Below are 23304 nucleotides of genomic sequence, written 5' to 3'. Positions count from 1 at the left end.
GAGGGTTTTAATTACATTTAATAATAAATTAAATATGAAATCATTTCTATAAATAAATTGTGCTGTCGATACAATTAAACAGTTTTAATTGCGCAGCTTAATAAATAGTGCCTTTAACATTTTGAATGCGCAGCCTAATAAATAGTAATAGATTAAAACTATTACACAAAAAATAACGAAAGCAATTGTAATAAACATAACAAAATTCATACGTATCAAATTTCATTAACGAATCAATAATAATCACATTATTACCTAGAACTATAACTTTTCGCACAGATTCATATAAAAACTTTATTTCTATTTTATTTGACTAGTTTGGAATACCACAAATTTAACATATATCGTTATTTCAATAGTTATCAACTAAAATTCATTTAGATACTTAATCAGACTCACCACTTCCAGGCTCAAAATATTTATCATTATCATTTTCATAAGTATTGTCATGAATGTTCTCATAATAAAAATACTACTTTATACACCCACATTATATACAAGGCCGCATCATATTTTACTTACGTTTAAAAGATCATAAAATCGATCTAAACCCATGCAAATTTTTATAAAAAACACTTTCGATGCTACCATTCACTCATTGTTAATTTCTTTAGCTTTTGAATTACTTGCTTTGCAGTAATTGGTGTGCAATGACGCAGACTGGTCTTGCAAACTTCGTTTGAGGCCTTCCAGAGTGTGCAGCAGAATTTGCCGTCGCATTTGTGATATCTGCTGCTGCAGGCAACTGCTCGGCTCGGCGGAGCCCATCGCGTTCGCCTCGGCTGTGAGTCGTTCGCGGCGCAATTGCGCCACTTTCACTCGAAGGTTATTGTGGCATTTACCTAGAAAATAAGTTCATATATTCTTAATTGGAGAGCCTACTTTAGGGGCTTCAAAAAATCGTTTTTTTAAACAAAAATGTCTTCCCAAACTATGCAAGAATATATCCCCAAAATTTGAGAAACAAATTCAAATTATTTTCGGAGTTACAGAAGAAATAGTGAGCAAGCGTCGAGCAGGTATATGAGCGGAACGAAAACTTCTACGCGCGGTTTCTCGGTTTTTCATTTTTTCAATTTTCTTGTCAGGAGAGATAGGAAAAAACTTAACGACCTATCGAAATGAGACAAAATTGATTGTATTCAGAATTAAATTCTCTTCTAGTTGAACCTAAAAAACCTTAAAAAAAATTATAATTAACCCACTTTTTGAACAATCTAAAGTGATTTTTTTTCCACAAAAGCGAAAAATGGTTGAATTTCTCACTTTCTTCCGTTTTTTAGATTTAACTAGAATCTATACTAATGAAACTATTAATTTGTTTTTTTTTTTCGTTTCTGATGGAAATTGTGACCTGCATCTTTCCCTCCACACGACACTGGCATATTATGACATTTATTTTAATGAAAATATTTGAGAAGAATATTGAAATCTATTACAATGAAACCTGAAAGTTTCGTTTCAATTAAATATTTATTTCCTTCTCTAAAAATTCCTCAAAAAATCGATTTTTTGTAGCCTCTAAAGCAGACTCCCCCCTAATGGAAAATGAATAGCTTTAAACTTCTGAATAAAAATTTACTCGCAAATTTAAAATCTAAGAATTATGCTGATCGGTCTTTTCTCGGGTCTTATTAACGCATATAATTTCTATGCTAAAATCAATATATTTATCTACAGTAGAACGCGTGTTATTATGCGTTGCCATCTGTTTACCATGGTTTCACCTTTCGTTTTTGTTCACTTCCCATAAAGTGATTTTTCTTAAAACTACACTATACTCGGTTTATATTAACATAGTCCATTCTAGTTTAGCATGAAAAATTTTCGGGGAGCTTTGAAAATGGGTAATCTTATAGTTTTCGGTGTGCTCTTCACTATATTCAACTTTGCCACCTCTAATTTTTGTCACAAGATCCGGCATATTGAAAAAATGGCGTCAACAGTTTTTAACAATATCTCCTTTCCGAAACATTTACGACAAAATTAGCTATATATAATTAAACTAGAGAAATCTTCCTTCAACTTATTGAATATTTTTCTATAATCAATAGTTTTAGCAAAGTCTTTGCTTCTCGGGCCGTCGTATTGGACTTTCCTGTTCCCGTGCAGCACTTTGTACTTGAGCACATTCTGTCATAAAATTATATATTATGTTTCTTTTGATTTTATTGATATTTGAAGATATGAAATTATTTGACACGTATTCTGAAATGGAACTTCATCTGAATGAAAGAGCGTACGAACATACAAACTTTTTAATCACAAAGTTATGAGTATAATTAAAAATCATTAAATCTTCTATATATAAGGCATTTAAATAACATTACGAACTTATGAATTTTGAAGACATCGACGAAGGATACCTATTTCGCGCCGATAACAATTGACTCGGAGTAATAATTTTGAAAAATAAAAAATGTAAAAATTATATTTGTGAAAACATTGAATCTTGTATGCAAACGGAATGAACAAATACAGACAGAGGAAAGGGTCGCCTGTAGTGAAGTCATAATGCGACCACTTATTTCGTGTAGTGGCAAAATGACACAAGCAAACATCTGTACGTGCTAAATGATCCAGAAAACTATTAGAGAAGTCAGACATATGAGGATATGATTTATTTCTGGCTATAATTTCAAGATGAGTGTTATATTTCCGGGGATAATTAACTCCGGAGTTATTCAGCTCTAATATACGCATATACTCGTAGATCATAGATATACGAGATAACATGTTTTCATCCCTAGAGTCTGCAATTGATAGTAACACGATCTATTAGCCTCAGTTAATTCTCTGAACCGGTTAAACGAGTCTGAAGAACAAGTGTCTACGGTCTCCTTGGTGTGTACTTCAGTATGGACACCGCGCGGTATAAAAAGCCCAACGAAAAATCTGATCACGAATAAATCACTGCCTGACCATGTTTCATTATAATCAAAAATAATGCCTAGATGACATCTCAAATTTGAAAAAGTGATGCTAAAATATGGTCTATGGTAGTCATGGCCCCCAACAGTAGAGTCACTACGCCGTGTAGCATTCTTATTTACCTTATTACAAATTCACCATATTATATTTTTGTTAAAATCATGTTTTTGCGATAAACCTTACGTTTTTTAAAAATAGTTTTAATATTTGTTAGTCGACAGCTTAAATCATATATTTTCAAGTGAGAATGGACATCGCTGCTGCACATCAGGTTGCCGGGTGCCGGGCTTATCTTATATATAAAAATGGATCGTAAAATGTGTTTGTAAGCGCATAACTCAAAAACGTCTAGACCAATTTGGCCAATTCTTTTTTTAAAATGTTCGTTGAAGTCCAAGGATGGTTCTTACGGCGAGAAAAAATCGAATAATTGTCCGGATAACCCTGAAAGCAGGCCTTTTCTTTTTCACATGCAAACGGTTTCTAACTAAAACGTAGAATCAATTTGAGCTTTATTGCTATTATATAAAGTTTATATTAAATTACAAGCACTCACTGTATACTCCTCCTAAACTATTATTCGGATTTTGATAAATCTTTCTGAAGTTAAGGAAATTTTCAGGGATGTATGTGATTATAAAGTACTGGGATATATGTGCAATATTGTAGAAATAATTGGAAAAAATTGCAAAAAACTACATGTTATTGATTGCATTGAAAATGATTATGAATTAGAAATAGAAATGTCTATATTATTATTGCCAAAAAGCAACTGAGATGTGCCAGAAATTAAAATAATATAAGATACAGTATATGTATGGCAGATTTAATGATACACATATGAACATGATATGACGAAATTAATTCACTTAAAATATGAAATTCAGTATTAATCAGGGCCGGTCCTACCTTAAATGTGATGCATGCAAAAAATTGGAGCGCTCGCTTTAGGGGGCACAAGATTCGGATATTAAATTTTCAATATAGTTTTTTTTTAATATATAATTTCTTTGCATCTTTTACTAATCTTTCCACAATATTTTTAAAATTCGTAAAAACTTCACTTTATAACAACAAAAGGGAAAGTAAAGTTGAAGACATACAATTCGGCCCTCACAATATCAATTAGGAGAAATTTAAGATACAATTTTGGATATCATAAATAATAAAAAATTAAATTAATTTAACCCAACATAAAGTACCGGTGTAATACTATGGTAATGGTTATCTTATACCATTTAAAAGACTTCAATTTCCAATATAGAGTGGGAATTCAGACTCATCATTTCATTTAAAGCAGTTCTACATTTAACATCGCTCATATTATAAGCGTATACGCATTTTGGCGTAAAGAGTAATTTAAAAAACAATAATTATTATTTTTAGGTAAACGGTAAATATTAGATATAAGTTGTAGACATGGGTACAGGACAACGTCTGTCGGGTCATCTAGTATAAATAAATAAATATATATATTTATTATGCATAATTTACATATCTCACCCGTATCATCATTCAAAATATTTTCGTCACCCAGTAATCGCGCGTTTATTCCTTCAGGCTCTTTCAAGGTTTTTTGAATTCGATCGTATGTCATGCTACAATTATAAACCTTTCTTTTGACAGGTTCGCTTTGAGGACAATACGCTGTATCTTGAATTTTATGCCCCATATCAACAGAGCTAAAAGATATTAACGGCGGTTTTTTATGCTTTTTGAATTCATCCTTTTGATGTCTGCCGTCAGATTCTGAGCTAGACGATTCTAGATTCAGTCGGACTCCATTCGCACGTCCGAGACCAGGTTTCACAATGATCTGATTAGTTGCACCCATCAGCCTTGCAGCGTCAGATTTTACATAATTGCTCTTATCGTTTTCACACGAGTCACTATCGTCTTCAACTCGTAAATTTTTCATCTGTGATTGAATATTAAACCTCTCTTTGTGAGCATTTTCATTTTTAGCTGTTTCACTATCTTCGTTCATAATTCTTCCATTTACTTTAACTTGGGAGCTTCTGTCACTGAATCCCAAACGATTAGTATATATTTTTCTCATAACTGCCGGAGATTTAGGACATACCGGAGCAAAATTAGAAGATATACTTTTCAAAGCATTTTGATTAGTAATTTGTTTAACAGTGAAATCACTTGAGTCCTTTCTGCTTAATTCTGGGGAATTGCTTATTATAAAGTTAGATATATGATTTTTCTTTGGACTGAATCTTGGTGAGGCCTTTGCTTTTGGACTATCGTTACCGATGCATCCTCAACGCGATTTTTAAGAAATACCAAATCTAGCTCCGTTGACCGTAAATGTTCTACACGTTTGTTTGCTGTATATTGGGCATTGCCTATGGCGTGGTGATGGCGTTGCACTTTTCATACTGACAAGGATATTTTCGGCTTCTAAAATCAATTCTTTATACTTCTGGTCTGCTTCCTTATCGGCTTCCATTATAGCGATTTCAGAATCGCAATTTGTGAGGTTATTGCGAACGAAATCTCTTCTCATTCCTTCAGCAAAACTAACAGAATTTGATCGTTTCTTAGCTCGGACCTAAGTATCAAACAAATATACCAATTAATAAATAAAAATTCTTATTATTAATACAAATATAGGATATGAAATATTTATGTACTTATATTTTCTAGTTATCTCAGTTATGATACTGGCATAGTAATAGAACTAAGAGAAATATGTGCCGGAAACCAAATTAATAAAACTTTCCGCATGCAATAAATATTAAATTATTTTAAAACTCAAGTCTTTTATTAATCAAAAAAACATAAAAAATACAAACAGAATCAAAATGATCATGATATTAAAAGACAGGCATCAAAGGATTTCAAAAATGCTAAAGATGGACCTTGTGAAATATATCATATAAATTTAATCGAACCTCTAATTTTGGGGACTTTGTTGAATGATATTGCTTTTTATCGGCAGCCGCTGCAGAATGTGCATGACGCCTTAAAGATAACGGTGTACCTCCAAGACTTCTGGTGCCCTGTTCTATCCTTCGAATGGACTTGCTTTTTCTGCCACCATCGCTGTAATCTGCGGTTGATTGAATTGATAATTGTTGCCTGCAAAGAAGAAAAACATATAATAACTCGAATTCGGTGGCAGGATCCAATAACAAAACTAGTTGGTATTGGTATTTTACCTTGAAGCAAGTTACATGAACTTCCCGATATGTGTAAATAATCGACTTAATCAATAAAAAATAAATTAATTTATGAGTAATTAAAAGTATTCCGAGTGGATTTATTACACATATTTGAAAACGAACGAACACGTTAACTCGAGTATTTTCTAAAAGCAAATTTTCAAAAATCAATAATTTTTATAACTGACTTTTTCCGTAGAACTTTAATGGTTTATTATGTGCATTGAGACCAAGTACTCTAGCGTTAAACCAAATAAATCGTCTAATTTTAATTTTAACAAACGTCAAAAAAACTCCTCATTTTCTTAAACTTTGATGATTTTTAAAATAAACGACTTGTCACAAGGCCGTATATTGCAGTAGTTCTATAAGACCAATGATAATACGAGGTGTGTTCAAAAGTACCCGGAATTACTAATAATTAAATTTCGCGGTCTGGAGTGTCTGATTGTCAAATTTTTTTTTTTATTGTGTTGGTATACATGCCCCTAAAGTATGATGAAATTTTCAGCTATATTCACTGTTTACTTTGTCTGTGGTAGTCGCTAAGGTTCGACGTGTTTTTCTGAGCTCGGCGATTTTTACAATGGAAGAATTGAAAAGTCAAAGAATTTGTATTAAATTTTGCGTAAAGAATGAAATAAAGTGTTGCAAAGTGCAAAAATTCACCAGATATGGCTCCGTGTGACTTTTTCCTATTCCCAAAGTTGAAGAGACCCATGAAAGGACGGCGGTTTTCCTCGATTGAAGAAAATCGCTGAGAGTGCTCAAGGACATATCAAAAAGTGAATATCAAGGGTGCTTCGAAAATTGGAAAAAAACGCTGGCATAAGTGTATTATATCTGGGGGGGACTACTTTGAAGGGGACCACATTAATGTAGACGAATAAAAATATTTTTTTTGAAAAACGAAAATTCCGGGTACTTTTTGAACAGACCTCGTATTAGCAAAAAAATGTCCATAAAAATCGGCTTAAATTTTTTTCAACAGTTAATTACAAGAAACGGCTCGGTAGATTTTCACCTAAAACTAATCAGTATTATTCCCACTAATATAGACCACATTAATGTAGACGAATAAATAAATATTTTTTTGAAACAACGAAATTCCGGGTACTTTTTAACAGACCTCGTATATCGCCAAAAAATGTTCCATAAAAATCGGCTTAAATTTTTTTCAACAGTTAATTACAAGAAAATGGCTCGGTAGATTTTCACCTAAAACTAATCAGTATTATTCCCAACTAATATCTTTCTAACAGTTTTTGTTTTTTTTAAATCGATTCGGTAGAATGAGCTCAAATGTGGACGAATCGTTTAACACTTTTTTTTAAATTATAAAGAAACGGCTCAGCAGATCGTCTCACAAACTGAACAACTATAGTCCTCATTGGATACATCAAATGGCTTTTAAATTTCTGAAAACGGATCACGCGTTTTTGAGAAAACGTCGATCAAAGGTCTAAATTTGACAAATGCCAAAAGAACGATACTAATTTTTGCGAACTTTGAAGAATTTTTAAAATTAAGCGACTTGTCATAAGTCCGTAATATTTTAGTATGATCTACAAGACTATGATATCTATCGTCAAAAAATAATCATAAAAATCGTCGATTTTGTTTTTTAAACTTTATTACAACAAAAACGGCCCGGCCAATTTTTACTAAAAAGAGCACGATTCCCACCAATATCTATCGAACGATTTTGAATTTCAAAATCGATTCCGGGCTAAAACGTGGACGAAATTTTTTTTCACTTTTCTGCGATTTACAAAAAAACGGCCGGAACGATCGTCGCACAAAACTCAGAACGCTAGTCCTCATCGAGATACATCGAATGGCTTTTAATTTTTGAAATCCGTCCAGCCGTTTTCGAGAAAACGTGATTACGGCAAAAAATCTGTTCACATACACATACACACACATACGAATCGGATTTTTTTATGAAAACATAAACTTCTCTTACGGGAAGTTAATAATATTTTGCGAAAGGATAGATTCAAACAAATGAAATTGGTATATACATATGTTTAGATGTATGGAAACAAAAACTAGTGTTTTCGCTATATATTATACAACATACACTTTTCTTGCTCATTTTAATTGACTGCATATTTTTATAATTAATATTTGTGCAACATATAGAAGGAGGTGGTAATACTCAACACAAGACTTCCTATTTGAACATATGGCTTTGGGGATACGGTTGTTGCTATTGATGCTAAAATATAAAATTTTCGAGCCTTGATAGTACAGTTGCATAATAAGAGCAAGAGTACTTCACAAAACAACAAACTATCTATCAAACCAGACCGATCTGAAACATTCTATCTAAACTTTGAAATTTTTATTAATTTTTCGGTCACTAATTTTCTTTTACATTCTGTTTAATTTCTGTTACGTTTCAATTCAGCTATTATGTCTGTTAAGATTTGATTGGCAAAACCCAATAGAAGCAAAATCTAACGTCATCAGAAGTAATTCTTTTAGATACTATTATATTATATTATACATATTATATTATATATATATATATTATATATATATATATATATATATATATATATATATATATATATATTGAATCAATGTTAATACATACTTGTTTTTAAATTCTTCTCGTCGTTTGCATCGTTCACTGCGCCGTGCTCTCTGCTCAATTTGTTTTGCACTCCTCCTATAGAAAAAATTAGTGATTTGTTAGGAGGGGCACAAAGGACCAATTTGACATTGAGGAATTATATTGTGAAATACAAACTATTATGTCACAACAAATAACAAGTATCACACAACTATCAGACTATGTTCAGTAAAACTCCCTCACGTAATCACCGTAGGCACCGTAGGTAAAATTTTTAGTTTTAAAGAGATTTTACGAAACAATAGCTACATTATTCAACGAATGCAAAAATATAAAATTCCTGGGTACATTTTTACAGAGATAACGCTCTATATAACCATGATCTGGTATTTCGTCAGAAATTTTCAGTAGCAGACTTGAAATAATTATTTATTTTATTTATCTCTTGCAGAATTGCTTTTTTAACTCAATTTACTTTTTTAATTATTATTTTTTGATTGCTCACATCTTTGCTACGTTAAAGGTTCAGTTGATCTTGTTTAATCCACCCACGTGCAAGCGGTTATATGAAACAATACATCTTGTAAAACAATTAAATAATGTATATTAAAATTATATTCAGGTCTTGTAAACAAAACGACAGGGCTCATAACCTAAAAACTTACAACAAAAGAAAATACTTTTGTTATGGATTTTCAAACATTGCCATTTATTTCCCGAAAGCAAAGTAGTAAAAATCAAGGTGATGGCTGGTTATACATTTTTTCCCTTTATTTTCATATATTGTTGTAAAATTTTTTCAACTTTACTTATTTTTGAGATATCGGTTTACCTATATGAGCGTTGTACTGGACAATTATAAGCTTTAAGTAAAAACATAAGTATTTAATTATCATAAAATAAAGAAGACTTACAAAAATAAAATAATTTTCCGGCTTACAATAGATTACAATAATATCTTTTATTATGATACATTACGTATTAAGAGAAATCTCGTATTTCAACACAATAAAAATGGTGAAATTACATTCAGATCAGCACTAACACTAATTAATTGTGGGCATCAAAGAAGAAATTGTAAATATATATGAGCATCACGACTAAGGTATCGAATATTGAACAGAAACTCATTGGTGAATGGCTGCAAAATAATACGTTTTATTTAGCCCTATTTTTATTTCAAAGTATGAAAACAAGTGGGGCGCATGGCATTGTGCCTTAAGGCAAATTGCTGGAACTTCCCGTACCAATTTTTTTTTTTTTTAAAGAATAACATTTTTGAAAAAATTAGATTTTTGAGAAACTATAAATTTTTGACAAAAATTTATTGAAAAAAAAGACTTTTTGGAGAAAAAATTATTTTGAAATATTTTGGAAATTCTGAATTTTTTTCAAAGCAATCGTACTGCTTCAACTGCATAAAGGCGAAATATCGAAGCGCGTAAGCGCTGGTCGCCGTCAAACGATAAACATTGGTACGGAACCCATAGGAATGTACACAAAATTTATACTTATTGTTGAAATCTCTATTAAATGATGTGCATATGTCTAATTATCATTTTTTGACCGCCAAATGCATTTTTTTTACTTTTTTTACTAGATCTCCAAAACCGCTAGACCTGCCTTCATGAAAATTTGATCAGTTCTTCATCTTGTTAATACAAGTAAAACATTTTTTAAATTATTCAAATCGGACGCTCCGTTCTCAAAAACTGAGTTACCGTTTTTGGCACTTTTTGTCCCATATCTTCGGAACGGCTAGACCTAGAAATCGTCGACGAAAATTTGTATTCGCACACATGCACATACACGCACACACACATATACACACACACTCATACACGTAAGGTTTTGAAACGTAAAGATATATGAAAATTTTCATTTTCGATTTTTATAACTTGCCCTGCGGGAAGTTAATTATAAAATCTTACAGATTATCTATCCTCTATATCAAATATATAATTCGATTAAGGCAAAAAAAGTGAAATTTAAAAAAATTAGAAACTTGGACTTGATATAAATAAATTACTTATTATGAAAACCTAAAAATCGTTGCATATAATATATACCTTCTAGCGCTTCGTCGCAAATAGCATTCTCTCCGTCTTGCTGCAGCATCTGTTGCCAAAACAGGTGGTACGACCTGAAATCAATGTTAAATTAGTTGTAAGTGGTATTTTGACTTCAGACAGCTCTCTGATATGATCAATAACCAACTTATCAATAAGATTTGAAAGGTACCATCTTTTAAAACCTAAACAATAAAGTTAATTAGTCCAAATTTTAAGTATTTAGTATTTATAATTTGAGTATTTATAATTAAATCACTTCTCTAAATCTCTTAAGACTATGATGTTTTAGGATTTTTGCTTAGACAATAAATTATCACTTTGCAAAAATCTATTAAAATCGTCAAACAAAATTTCTTCAATTACGAAGAAACGGCTCGACCTTGACCAAAAACTCCCAAGCACGGCATCTTATCTTTCAAACATTTTTTTAATTTTTAAGATCAAATTAAAGACAATTGGCAAAAACGTGGTTGAAAAGTTTTGCACTTATATACTAATCGATCCATCGTTGCAAAAAACTAATCAATCCTTACCTAGTTTCATCGAATGGCTTTTAAAATTTTAAAAACGCTTCAGCATTTTTGACAAAACGTCAAGAGTAATCAAATTTTGGGCCACATAAGTTTTCCAATTTTGATGTCAAACAATTAAGAATGACTTGAAACATAAAATGTAGCATTGTTAGGTTCGCAATTATTGCATTGCAATTCATGATTAAAGAAGTAGGTGACCGAATAAAATAATATTTGAAATAAAGTACTCGGTGTATAGTTTACAATAATAAACTTTCAATGTATTTGTATTATTTATTTCAATGTAATGTATTCAATATTGAACTTCTTTAAATATAATATTAACAGCCAGCAGAACTTTGAATAGTGCTCTACGCTTGTTGTGATGATTTTCTTATAATTTGGATTTTATTTGTAGAAGGCAATACAACGGTTGACCTTATCTAAGTTTGATATATTTAATTACATAAGGATGTCCCTAATATTACTGATAATGATTCACTTTTTGACAGAACAATGCTTTCAGTATCAAAGCTTTTTTCACTGGGATACATATCTATATTTCCAAGTAAAAACCGATGTCATACTGCTTGACATCAGACTGTCCGAAGCGGGTATCAAATTGTGAATTAATAATTTGAAGCTTATAGCCCTGAGCATCATGGCATGGGAAGCGCATTCTTTAAAACAATCGAAGTTCTAAAACAAAAGAATATAATAATCAAATTTATCCATTACCTCATGATAACCGTGGTAAGTACATCTTCCAGTATTCTTGAATTTAAAGTCTTTAGCATCATCCAATGTACTATATCCGCACTCTGCATCGATGTAATCCATTTCGTCGAAAGCCGTATCTTCATCCCCAGCTTCTTCGCCCCCAGTATCTGAATTGTAACCCACTCCGCAACCCATTAAATCCTGTTCGCAATCAGTAGGGTCGCTATCACTGAGAATATCCGTTTCTTTTTCGTATACGTAGCTTTCGTCATATTTACCTAATCGATTATAAAACATGATTTAGTATATGAATCAAATTTTTGATAGTAATCTGATTAAAATGTCTAATAGTTAAGAAAATGCAATACAGGTATACCGGTATAGCGAAAAACCGGTGTACCGTATAAATTTTCGGCGGTATTAATTTATATTAAAAATACCGGTATTATGGGGTTTCAAACATAAGTGCTAGTAGCTAGTTGATACATATTACAATTGAATTTAAGTTTCTGGGAACCATTCAAATTTTAAATCTCATAATCGCTGACAAAACTGACAAACTATAGTGCTCATTGAGATACATCGAATGGCTTTTAAATTTCTGAAATCGGTTCAGGCGTTTAAAAAAAACAAAAGGTCTAATTTTGACAAATGCCAAAAAAACGATATCAATTTTTGCAAACTTTCGACGAATTTTTAAAGCTAAACGAGTTGTCATAGGGCGATAATATTTTAGTATGATCTAGATAGAAGACTATGATATCTACCCGTCAAAAAAAAATCATAAAAATCGTCGATTTTTTTTAAAACTTTAATACAAGAAAACGCCCGGCCGATCTTTACCAAAACTAATCAGGTCGATTCCCAATCAATATCTTTCGAACGATTTTTGAATTTTCAAAATCGATTTAGAACTGCGGGCTAAAACGTGGAAGAAAAACTTTTCACTTTTTTGCTATTTACAAAGAAACGATTAGGCCGATCGTCGCACAAAATTGATAAACGCTAATCCTCATCGAGATACATCAAATGGCTTTTAAATTTTTGAAATCGGCGCAGCCGTTTTTGAGAAATCGTCGATTTACGGCAAAAAATTTGTTTGCGCACACGCGCACACACACACACACTGATTTTTCCAAATTTGGTCTCATTCGATTCAGAATGGCTTGAAACGTCGAGAAAACGTTAAGGCATCATGCTTAAGGCAAATTACTAGTATTTTCCGTTCCGTAATGACAAATAAAGAGCTTATAATTGGACGATGGCGTTTATATAAGTTAACAGAAAAGTGATTAAACGAAACTTAATCAATCAGAGTTAGAATAAAGGACCTTATCTCATAAATTCATAAACTAAATTGCAAAGTTTAAATTATTTATCTCAAATATCTAAGTATGCTTTGGAATTTTAGCTAAAATGAAAATAAAAATCCGAAATATTTTCAATATTGAAAAAAAAACTTAAAAGTAAAAAAAAAATATTTTGCTTTTCTCAAAAATAATCTTCTTTACATTTTACATTTATTAATTTTTATATTTTTGGGGCGTAGTTGTAATTTTATTATTAAATAATTGCGAAGATTCATTTTAGACCGATAGTTTTCTAAAATTTGGAACAGTTCGAGTCAAAAATCTAGACCCAAATATTCTTTTCAGGAATACCCGGGACGCAAGGTGGAAATCCGGGACTGAGCCGGCTAAAGCAGAGTCGTATGGTAACCTTAGTACAATTCATTTCTTCTCGCCCTACACTTAAATTGCATTATTACTAACACAACATCAAATTATATGGAAGACCGTTTACACAAGAATAAATTTACTAACCCATCATTTCATTTAAAGTAACGTCCTCGTCTTCATCGTCCACATCACTTCTCGAACGATTTGTCGCATTATTGACAGCATATTGAAAAGGTCTTTGCATTGGTGCTGGTCGACTTTTTGGCGTGATGTCTTCGTCGGTCGAGGTTGAACTGGAACATACTGACGTCGACCTCTTTACCTTGGGAGACTCCTTGCTTGCATTTCCTGTTGATAAAATATTTCTATTAAATAAATGTTATCAAATTGATTAATAAAATTGTAAATATAATGAACTAATTAAATCGGTTTCCAATATAATAATCAGATTTTTAGATTCTCTAAATCCAATAAACCCGAAAGAAAACCGTTGATATTTCCGTAATATCAAAATAAATTACCATTTTGGCATTTTTTGCCCCGTATTTACAAAACGGCAAGACTAATTAACTAATCAGCATATCTCTCGTTCTGCCAGTAATATGAATCGAATGATTTCATTTGAAACTTTTTACTTTCGACTTTACAATGAAGAGTCCGAAAAACATTAAAATATTAAAGTAGATTTTTTTTATCTGCGAATATACCACAATAAACCTTTTTCTCTTTTTTACTTTATGAACCGATTTAAAAATTAGGAGGAATGTGTAAAAATTTTCTTCAACAAATATTGAAATTGAAATGGATATCATGCTGATTAGGTGCTGAATCATGCATAAAATTTTTTTGGCGATCTTTATGAACCTGTTTTTGGCGATAAAGAGAATTTAGATGAATCGGCTGCACTTTCAGAAAGTACTCAATGTATGTATTAGGAATGTGTTTGATTTTCAATAATGTGTAATGAAGAACATGTTCAAAATTGAATAATCTGCAATAGTTTCTCACATAATGACGCTCTACAGCAACTAGGTATACTTATAAATCATTCCTAAATTGATATAATGATTTATTATTGCTTAAGTCCATTATTTAACCATATATGGAAGTTCGTGCAACTTGATTTATTGGCAAATTACCACTTACAACTAGTTATATAAAATTTTTATCGTAAAATGCTGGTAATATTATGTTAGGCTATGTAAATACATCAATTTATGGATTTTATGTGCAAATTATTCAAAATTGAGATAAACATATTTAATTTTTTTCATTAATTATTTCATGATTTCTGATTAAATTATTAATTTATAAATATTATAATAATAAAAGATATTTTCAAAAAAATATATTCTCTCTACCTGAAACACGCGTATATCTCTTCGGACTTATAATATGTTGTCTTGACACTCGAGGCGATTGGCGTCTGCTTGAGATCGGTGTAAAAACTTTCCCCGATGGGTTAATATTTGCAGAAGAAATAGGCCCATTCGTTTCTTTTGCACTTTCCCCAGCACTGTTGGAAAGAGCTAAACACGATGAACTACTAGCACTCAGACAAGAGGTAGTTTCACTACCATTGAAACTTGTTTTCGATGAGTTGCAAGTGGACAAGGTAGTCGCCGGCAAAGCTGTTCCAGAACTGCTGACTCCAGAACTCAATCTAAGAGAATAAAACCAATAAATATTATGCATTTAATTAAAGCATACAATTTCAATAATATTTATTTTCAAGTTAAAAAATTAGAAGTATGTGGGCAGTAGCGCTCCACGAAAAGACGAAGGTGCTGATATGAGGTAAATATAGAGATGCATAGACTTATATGACAGTGATTTTGACTAGGATTGTCTCATATAGTCAAAAACTACCCGTCTGATTTTTTGCGCATTGACTAAAATTTTTCTTTTCGATTGAACTCTACTAATAAAGATAAAAAAATGTGCTTCCACAAAGACCAAAATCCATACTATCTACAAATCAAAACTGGTAGTTATTTGAATACGTATTAAACATTATTGTTTCATCATCTATTACCAATAATCCTATTTCTACGTTATTAAACAAATTAATAATAATCACTAAAGAATGATTGAGAGATCACGATCTTGTCTACTGAGTAGACGCGAATCTATCTTTTGCTATCTAATAATCTAATTGGGCAATTCGAACTCAAACATTATTATCAATAACAACTATATTTAAACCTACTAACCATGACTTGTCGATTTCATTCCTCCAACCCATTGGACAAGAATTATATATCGGAGATAATACAAAATTCTTCATTTACCTCGATGTTGATCCAGTCATCCAAGGGTTTGTTCTGATTCTGCTGCGCTGCCTTGGAGACGGAGAAGTGGCAGCCCCGAGAACCGAAGGAGGCGCTTGAATTACAACAGCTGGTGTGTGGCCATCCAAATTTTTAACAGATGGTAATGGCGAGCGGTATACTGGAAGTTTAGATCCTTGAACATTGTCGAAAGATGGCGGGCAGCATGATTCAGCTCGTCGATGTCTACTCTGAACTACCGCATCGGGCGTCTAGAATTATATTTTTAAAAGTTATGTACCATCATAAATATTGGAAACACTATAATATATATAAGGTAGAGAGGGGCTTAAAGGTCTACGGATAAAAAGGTCCTCCGCCGATATCTCAAAACAAGTAAAGTTAAGATTTTTAACAACGATTAAAAGAAGAAGGAAAAAGATGGATGAAAATCCATAACGAAAAGTATTTTCTTTCGTTGTTAGTTTTTGTGGTTGTAATCACTGTTGTTTAATTTACCAAACCTTAATTCTAAGTATACGTTATTTAATTGTTTTTAAGACGTATTGTTAATTTTAAGTTAGCTTCAACAGTTTTTTTTTGTACTACTGTAAAAATTTACAATAAAGAAGTAAATCAAGTTAAAAAAGGCAATTTTACAAGAGATGAATTAAAGAAATAAATAATTATTCAAAACTGCTGATGAATATTTCTGACGAAATATCAGATCAAGATTATATTAAGTATTGTCTCTGTAAAAAATATACCCATATACCCATAAAATATATATTTTGTATTGGTTGAATAATATATCAATTATTAATCGTAAAATCCCACTAAAATTAAAAGTAAGACTATGGGGAAACAAACAGTATGTGACATAATTTTGGAAACCAGCAAAAATACATTCTTACAATGTTAAATTAGCTGGGAGTTTTACTGAACACAGTTAGATAGTTGTTTATTTGATATGTGTTATTTATTGCGTTATAATTCGTTTGGTTTCTACAATATAATGTCCAAAGTCAAATTGGTTCTTTGTGCCCCGCTCTACACTATACATAAATTAGAAGTTCTACTTAAAGATTGATTTTAATAATGTTTTAATTTGTTGAATTCAAGACTAGCGATGAAAGTGATAGATTGATATTGATCAAATGGTCTGTGTGCAACCAACAATACCAATTGGCGTCGTTCGGTAGGATATTGCAAGAATTGCGAATTATTTTGTTTTAATGTTTTATTTGATCTTGTTTCGAAGCTTATTGCTTCCGTCAATACATATTGTAATCATTGAAATCATATAAGAAAGGTGATAGATTAATTGTTTACGAAGACTTAGGGGGAAGTCCAGTAACGCCGGACGGCACCAAGCACCGGACACTCTATTTAACACGTATTATTTAAGCAAGTATAAATCTTTTCATTTCAAAATACAAGTGAAATGGCCATTGGGGGCACACAGGTACAGGATCACGCGCCAAGCCTCGCCTGTGACGCACAAGGCCACGGCGAGAGCAACCCTTTCCTGTTTTAGGCGCAAAATCACGGCGTCACCTAAATATCAATGGAAGTAATTCTAGCATATTTATGCATTTACATTTGAGTGGTATGCAAAGATAAAAGTTGTACTTGATTGTTATCCGTAAAATGGTAGAATATTATTAGATCTTTTAATCAATTTTAGTAGGTGTCACCAAATGAACGAAAATGTCTGCCCCTTAGCACCGGACATTAAATCGTCCCTTAGTGCCGGACAGTAAACATATTGATATTTCTTGTGAGAATATACGTAATTTATTCCATTATTTAATTTTGTTCTGTATGAGTGCTAATGGTCACTACATACCCCATCTTTCGTATTTCCTAGTCGAAGAATGAAAAACTCATGGTAAATGCACCAGCTGAGAGCATCGGTGTGGCCCAGCCAAAAGGGTGGATGAATAGTGATTTTGCAATATCTAAGAATATTCGTCAAAGAACATGTGCAGACATTCCAGAGTGTGGAGATGGCTACATATGTGATCAATGCAGGTTAGTTTGAAATGTCCGGTGCTAGGTACCACTGTTTAAAATCATATTTTTGATGCCAAAGTTTGATTGATAGCATTAATTATTTTTTAGCAAAGATTGCGGTTTTGTTAATTTAGTTTGATTTCTAACTTTGTTATCTAAATATTTTTTGATTTATTTATAAATAACCTTAGGTGTCCGTCACAAGGGGACTTCCCGCTACGTTTCTGAAGCTATATAATATTGCTTAAATATTCTATCGGTAACTTACCTTAAGAATAGTATTTTTCAGCTGGTGTGTTCGTTGGACCGCACTCTGCACATCTGAATCTCGTGCGCGTTGAAAGTAGTGAGTGCCAGTACGGATGTTGATATAGTACTCCGGCGGAGCTGCTGCGCCTGGCGAAGTACCGTCAGTCGAGTAACCTGTCGAGTACGCGCTTTCCGGTGAAGAGAGAATGGCACCCAATGCACCGGCCTGGGAGCCAACACGTGCAATCGTACTGCCCGATGCATCGCGATGCAATGACTCGCCAGTGTTTGAGGCACTGAGCGTTGAATATCCAGTCTGATCAGCACATTGCGTTTGCTGAAATTACAATAGATTTCATTTATGATTTGATTTTCTAAAGTACAATAAAAGCTAATTTGTTCATTTTGAAGTTACATAATCCATTCCTTTATATTTTTTTTAATATTTTGCAATCGTCATCATTAATATTTTAGTTAGTCTATATAAAACAATGTTTTTGACAGAAAAACCTGATGATGGAACGTATCTAGTTCCAAAACGTCGTAATCAAAATATACAAAAACCTAATTGTTCTTTACCTATTGAATTAATTGTTGAGAAAAAACATATATCAATTTATTGATACAATTCAGGACTTATCTATTTAAATTATATTAGATTGGGGAAAAAAATCTATTATTTTTGCAATAGTTGGATTCAACTATTTAGGCGGCGTTAGAAAGATGAGATTTCTTACTAAAAAATATTAGATAGTTTTGTAATTGATTGGCTCAGTTTTGTTTGAGCGCGCGCCAAAAATAGACACTAGCAAAAAGAAAATACGCTGCATTTTACACTGTTTGTTCTTAAAAATGTGAATAGCGTTTAAGGTTCTGATACAATGAAAGCTTATTATGCGCAATTTTGGTTTCGTCGATTCTTTCGAGTAATTGTGATGTCAAAGACGTACGCGCGCTGGATAGCCAATTGTCGAAAATGTCGGCAAAATCATGAAGTCCAATCGTCATGTAAGTCGATTTCGATTGCCAAAGAGCTAAACATTTCACAAAAAATTCATTTGGCATCATTTATATAAGGGTGGATACTAAAATAAGTTCGTTAAGAAAAATCTGATGATGGAACGTATCTAAATCCAAAACGTCGTAATCAAACATATACAAAAACCTTATTGTTCTTTACTGATTGAATTAATTGTTCGGAAAAGAAACATGTATCAATTTATTGATACAATTCAGAACTTATCTATTACATTATATAAGATTGGGGAAAGAGAAATCCATTATTTTTGCAATAGTTAGGTAATTCAACTATCTGTATCTCAGCTTGTGTAAGTGCGATCAGATACTAATAGATGGCATTAGAAAGATGAGATTTCGTACTAAAAAAATTATTAGACAGTTTTGTAATTGATTGGCTCAGTTTTGACTGAGAGCGAGTCGAAAATGGACGCTAGCGAATGGACACTCTGTATTTTACACTTTTTGTTCGATAAAGGCGCAAACGCAAGTTATAAATGGATACTAAAATAAGTTCGATCAATAGGTGCCACACAAAAACTTGCTGGACAGAATTTCCATCTGCAAATCGCTGCTGAATAATAAGAAAATCGCCTAATTTTTAAAGCGGTAATGAAAGTGGAGTGGATCACTTGAGACAATGTAAAGCAAAAACTGTCCCGATCGAATCGCGGTGAGTCTCCAGAAAGTCGTTACAAGTTTTCTCTTATTGGCAAAGCCAGGATTGGGGTTTAGATATTGTTACCTAATCTCCTATGGCAAAACTCTTAATTCGGAACTTTAACCGTCTAAAAGAATCAATCGCCCAGAAGTGGCCAGCTTTGGCTAAAAAGAGAAGAATTGTGTTCAATCAGGACAAAGCCAGACCAGACACATCAATAGGGACTTTCCAGACGCTCCGGGAGTTTGATTGGGAGGTTTTTATGCGTCCATCTAGTAGTTCGAACTTGGCACCAAACGATTACCATCTGTTCCTGTCCATGGTGAACAGTTTGCTGGAGAAAAGTTCAGTTTGAGATAGGCTCATAAAAATTGACTGTTTCAATTTTTTTGTCAATGGGGACAAGGGTTACTATGAGAGAGGGGTAAGAACATTACCTTCAAAATGGCAACAATTTACGAACAAAATAGTGTACATTTGACCCAAATCGTACAATCCGAAGCATGTTAAATAAAGTTCTGAAGTTCATATAAAAATAATGTATTTAATTTCCCCAACCTAATATAAGTATATATATATACATATATATATATATATATATATATATGTATATTTATGTGCGTGTATATGTGTGTGTGCGTGTGCTTACTTATCCTTTATACCATATATAAAGACTTGCATTGTAATTATCATTCCGTTTTGTTTCTTTCTTTGGTCTACTATACTTATGAGTTTTAAAAATATATTATTACTATCGTTTCGTCATTCTGCTTTTTTTGCTGTCGGTTAATGGCAGCGGCTGCTGCATCTTTGGCTGCTCTCGACTGTTTGCGGCGGGGTCGCACGATGTGCGCCTCCATCCACGAACGCAACTTTGTTCCGAACATCTATCACGCCGCTCCCACTTGCTCCAAAGACCAACTCACTGTTGAAGAATATTAACATTTAAAAATAATAATAAACCAAACTTAAAATTAAATAGAAAAACACTTGTTAACTGACTTTATAAGTTATAATTAAAATATCCTATTTCGCACTATAATTTGCTAATTAACCAGCGGTGGGTGGCATCGTGCCTTACAGCAATTTGCAAGAACTTCCTATGACTTAATTTTCAATTTTTAAGAGCTAAACATTTTTGAAAGTTTTGAAAAAAAATTAATTTTCAATATTTTGAACTTTTTTCAAAGATCTACAGCGCCGCGTAACTGAGAAGAAATTTCAAGGCGCGTAAGTATCAAAATGCAAACAACATGTGTACTTACTATTAAAACCTTATAAAACGTCTGATAATTTGATGTGTAAAAGCCTAATGATTAATGAACATTATTTTTTCGATTTTCGAAACCGCTGGACTTGTGCCTTTCTAAATATTTAATTAATTCTTCATTTCGTCAACACAAGTGAAATGTTTTTTAAATCATTCAAATCAGGAGGTCCGTTCTCTCAAAAACTAAATTGCATTTGTTGCACTTTTTGCTCTGTGTTTTTAAAAAAATTGGATCTGCTTTTGCTAAAAACTATAATCAATACGTCCACCAGTCAATAGGAATCAAAAGTTTTTTAAACTCTCTCTAAAGCTCTCAAAATCGTGGACGAAAAATTATATCCAACATACACACATACATGATACATACGATATACACATACAACATCCATTTTTTTTTAATGTTTTAATAAAAATTTCATTTTCGATTTTTTTCTATGCCTATTGGTACCAAATAAAAATGCTGCATACTATATCATTTTTATGCAAAACATATTTGAAAACTGTATAAGAAAATTAATATGAACAAATGTATAATAACTGATTGATATAAAGATTTTAATTAGCTAGGTTGCGGAATGCCAAATTAGATTAGAATAATGCCTAATAAAAATAAATTATTGTTTGAGTAAATCCTTGAATAGATATTTAGTAAGAACATAATAGTAAATCGTCGTATAATATTATGAACACACACCACAATTTTATGGTGTTGTAGATTTTGCAACTATTGCAATCAAATCAAATTTGTATTTTTCCCTTTTAAGATACTTATAATAATTAATAAAATATTAACCTTTTGTGTACATAAGAAAACCTCTCAAAATCGACCGATTTTTTAAATTTTAAGTTATTGTTCAACAAAAAGTTTTATTTCTTGAAAAACTTGGGGTTAAAATTGTTATGGTTTTTGATTGTGGTCCTACAAATGTTATTCACAGTTACAGTTCCAAAGTATCAATAAACAAAATTAGTAAAAATTAACTACAATAACCGAAAAAAGTCATAATTTCACCAAAGTTCGAGGTTGCACTGAAAAGCTTTTTTTCAATTTTTTTCAGGACATTTAAGGTCAATATTATTATCACCCAGTTTCGACTGACGTCAAAGTCTGGGACACCCTGTATAAAAAGACTTGACGTTGATCATCAGTCAAAAAATATCATCGGCGTGGTAAAAGTTAGCGAGTAATAAATCCCTGATTGAAAGACATTCTTCTATATTACCTGAAGATAAAGTTAAATCCATCCGCCTCACATAATTCTCGCAGAGGCGGCTTCTCTGACCGGCTACATCCTTCATATATTGTGACAAAATTTTAACCATAAGAATCTTGTCAAGTCATGGCAATCTGTAACGTAAAATGGTATTCATTACAAATTCAATTTAATTTAATTGGTATAATATATTAAGTCAAGAGTCAAGGAAAAAGTTCATGGAGTTTTTTTTAATTTTATACATTTGAAATTAATTTAATCTAATCGATAGAATCCTGCAGAGGTACAAGTGTTAGTCAGAGGAATCTATGTCTGGAGTCCAGAGATACTCTGGATTATACGGTGGATGCATCAAAATTTCTCAATCATGACGTCGCATTGTAATGAAAAACAATGCCATAAATTTCGACCGTTTTCTATCAATTGCCTGGGCTAGTCTCTCTATTGGTTCACAGTGGTGTTGAAAATCAATCGTCCATAACCTACATTCTAAAGTATCTCATAATGACCGATTTTCTTTCAGTGCCACCACAAACGCAGCGTCACTTTTACGGTGGTCACTCCTGGCTTTTTGGACGCTTTGTGATTATTCATCATTACTAACCATGATTTTTTTCTCCAATTGCGACACGATACCTATTATGACACCAGATAGAATAAAATGATAGATAGATTAAAAAATATTAAAAGATAGAAGCTCGTGATCACACGAGATGCTGTTGTCGAAGGACCGATATAATTAGATAATGTGTATATAGTTCAAAACAGTTTCCTGGTCAAAATTGGCACGATACCTATTATGACACCAGATAGAATAAAATGATAGATAGATTAAAAAAATATTAAATAGATAGAAGCTCGTGATCCACCGAGATGCTGTTGTCGAAGGACCAGATATAATCAGACCAACTAAATTAGAACGATGATAAGTGGTTCTAA

The 23304-nt window shown here is 32.2% G+C and overlaps 1 pseudogene; it reads right to left on the bottom strand.

Annotated features, from left to right (window-relative positions):
• Window positions 1-591: 591 nt before the first annotated feature.
• On the bottom strand, window positions 592-22404 carry LOC113368464 (annotated as a pseudogene).
• Between the last annotated feature and the right edge of the window lie 900 nt (window positions 22405-23304).

The sequence above is a fragment of the Ctenocephalides felis genome, unplaced genomic scaffold (genome assembly GCF_003426905.1).
Source record: "Ctenocephalides felis isolate EL2017-DRISC unplaced genomic scaffold, ASM342690v1 CF-g0.4_SCAFFOLD_00074, whole genome shotgun sequence".
Classification (NCBI taxonomy): Eukaryota; Metazoa; Arthropoda; class Insecta; order Siphonaptera; family Pulicidae; genus Ctenocephalides; species Ctenocephalides felis.
Note: the sequence above shows the minus strand (reverse complement) of the source record. Positions and strands in the feature narration are given on the sequence as shown.